The 3,350-nt window shown below is 37.6% G+C and overlaps 1 pseudogene; it reads right to left on the reverse strand.

Annotated features, from left to right (window-relative positions):
- Positions 1–829: 829 nt before the first annotated feature.
- On the reverse strand, positions 830–2,288 carry LOC122280131 (annotated as a pseudogene).
- Between the last annotated feature and the right edge of the window lie 1,062 nt (positions 2,289–3,350).

The raw sequence follows: 3,350 nt of genomic DNA on the forward strand, positions 1-3,350 counted from the left end.
TATATATAATGGAACTTAGTTTAATAATCCACTATGCATATGTACTGACACTAAGCTCCACACAATACCGAAAATATCCATATATAGATGTTGCTTCTCAGTAGGTTGTTTAGTTAGTTTTAATTAGGGTCAGATTGATTTATAGGAAAGTCTTGGTATTGATATATGCATGTGTATGACTGAAATATATATCCATAGTGGGATATTTTAATTTTAATTAAACTTCGTATCATATGTTCAAACTTCTTTTTCATACCTGTAGTTTCCCCCTTTGAAGGAAGGATTGAAAAGGAACCAAACAAACTGGACATTTGCTCCAATGTTACTTCTGAAATGGACCTCTCAAGAGACAACAAAAGAAGCCAATAAACAAGGAAAAACTCCAGTTAGAACTAATTGGTTGAATTTCACCTTTAAACTAAGCACAATAATACAGAGAAGTAAATAATACATCAACTGCAGTGCAGAAATGAGTGACATTAAGTAGGAACCCCTACATTGAATTCATGCTAAACCTTCATTTACTTTTTTTTTTATTTTTTATTTTATTTTTTAACATTGTAGCACCGGGTATACATACACATATGCTGACACTTTCATCTCACTAAATTCCCCTGCAAGACGGGTCACAGTAAATATACATGAAATTATATCAGTCTTGGAATAAAAACTCAATAGCACCTCCATCAGCAACCAAACTCAGAGCCTCAGGTTTTCTATATTGTCCTAGGAACTCCTTTGCAACTTTCTCACAGGGCACATAAATAAGAAGGGCGAGGGATTTGGCATATGCCAATAAAAGACTGTATGTAAAGTGAAAATGGCAAGCAAAAGTGAGAAAGACAGGTAACAGTAGCTACGTGTACAAAGCCATAAACAAATTCTGCTTCCGAGAGTGTTCTGGAATTAGTTTATTGATGATATCAGGTGGTATGCCTGAGAGCTCCTGGGATTTAAAATTAAATAGAGGAGGAAGAGGACGACCATTAGGAAAGCGTGTGTTTGGGTCCCTCAGCTTATCGAAGAAAGGGTGAATGCAGGCTTCCAAAGCGGTGCATCGCAAATTGGGAGAGTACTGAAAAAATCTACAAACAAGGTCCACCGCTTCTGGGGATAAACGTTTTTGGAAGACCTTGTGCCAGGGATGAGGCTTTATCTGGGGGAACTTAAATTTTGTATAATTTGGATTCATGCACTTTATCTCCTCCCTGGTAGGAGTTCCCAAAACCTTAATGATCTCAACCAGTTGGTCAACACCACTTTCACTAGGAAACAAAGGCTGTCCGAGAAGTAATTCAGCCATCACACAGCCTGTAGACCATATATCTATAGCAGTTGTGTACTCAGTGGCACCAAATATGAGCTCTGGAGCTCGATAATATCTTGAACAGATGTAAGAAACATTGGGTTCTCCTTTCACCAACACTTTTGCACTCCCAAAATCACAAAGTTTCAGTTGATGTGTATGGGGATTGACTAGTAAGTTTTGAGGCGTGATGTCACGGTGACATATACCGATACAATTGTGTATATAGGCAAGTGCCCTGCAGATCTAGTAGGTATAAAGTTTAACGTATAGTAAGGGCATTCGTTGGTTGATTCTGCTATAGTTTCTTGCAATACGATTAACAGTTTCAGGGACAAATTCAAGTACAAGATTCAAGTAAAGCTCTTCTTTGTCTGTAGTTGAAAAGAAACAATGCTTAAGGGCAACAGTATTTGGATGATCCAACATCTGCATTATCTGTAACTCCCTATTTTTATAGAGCTTGTCTTGGAGAACCTTCTTTATAGCAACAATCTCTCCAGTTTCTCTACATTTTGCTTGGAAAACGACACCGAAAGAACCAGTTCCAACCACATGTTCTGCAATATAACTGACCGTCTGCCGAGATTGACCATTTCGACCACCAATGGTGGTTCGTATTACATGCCCTGTTTCAGCACCTACACCATCAATTATATTTGGTTCACTATCTCTGTCCTCATCATGGTCAACATTGTCCCTCAGTCTCATCTCGAGCATCTCTCTCCCCAGCCAGTCAACTGAACTAGATGAACCCTTGAAGCCATTAACAGACCTGGAACTGCCTACTCCACCATTTCCTAGGCTGGCAGACGCCATAAATGTGCTTGGTAAATATTAAAGATGCTAGTGTGTGCTACCCTCGTAATGCTTTGGTGTTCTGCCTCCCATAACATCCAAGCACCTTTCTTCCTGCAAGCGTCTCGGAGCGAAGAATTGGAATCGGAGCTCGGGCATTTTTTTTTTTTAACTTGGAAGATTTTTCGATTTCAAATTCTGAATGAAGTTTGCTTCTAATTTTTGTTTTTGTTTTTCCTCCAAAACCTTCATTTACTTAATATCTGGGTATGCTTGGAAAAGTCTGTGAGGCTCAAATGAACATATGCAGCACTTGCTTGTCAATCATTCCTCCACTCTTATTGAGAGAAACCTTTCATCTCCTCTTCAGATAATTGTAAAAAACAGCCTTCAGTCTCCACCTCATGTGCTTGACTAAATAGTGCTAGCAATTTACTTATTCCAGCCTGCATCACACAGGTTTACGACTAGTACTATAGAATACAAGGTTAAGAGCTAACCTTCAGTTCTGTATCCTTCATTTTGAGTAAGGCATCCTTGCATACAAGCTTATTCCCCAGTCATTGAGTGGATTCTCTTATTAGACAGTTTGAGCATTGGCATGATCCCAACCCCGCCTCAAAAATTGACCAAGCCACATACACATAGAAAACATATTTATATTCAATCACAATTATGCTTTGGAAGCATAAATATGTATCTTTTTCATTTTTCTTCTTTTATGCAGTCCATGATAACAGAAGCAAGAACATCATTTCCACATCTTGCAATATTATACTTCATGAACTGACAAATATTTAATCCATTGTATGTAAAAGCCGTAGTGGAAATGACTTCATCAATGCACATACCTTCTACTACCAAACCATACTAGATCATAAAGAAAGGTTCCATACTAGATCATAAAGAAAGGTTCTTCCACAGAGAGGAAGTTAACTGTTCCAATAACACCTAAAGGCCAGCATATGCAAACCCATAAAGCTGGCAAAACAATTTAAGTTTTCAATAGTTAGAGAGAAGTACAACAATTGGCTAACAATTTATGGAAAAAGACTACGAACTCAAGAAACTCCATATTTATAAACTCTTCTATAGTTTGTATGATCAAAATAAAAGACCTTAATTGGGCATAAATGACTGATACATCTATTTGAATGGTCACCTGATTTTATCAATTCAGAGAAAAGAAAACAACATAAAAACCCGAACATACTAAACTGCATCCAAACTCTTATTTCCATTTGAA

Source organism: Carya illinoinensis, chromosome 10 (genome assembly GCF_018687715.1).
Source record: "Carya illinoinensis cultivar Pawnee chromosome 10, C.illinoinensisPawnee_v1, whole genome shotgun sequence".
Taxonomy (NCBI): domain Eukaryota; kingdom Viridiplantae; phylum Streptophyta; class Magnoliopsida; order Fagales; family Juglandaceae; genus Carya; species Carya illinoinensis.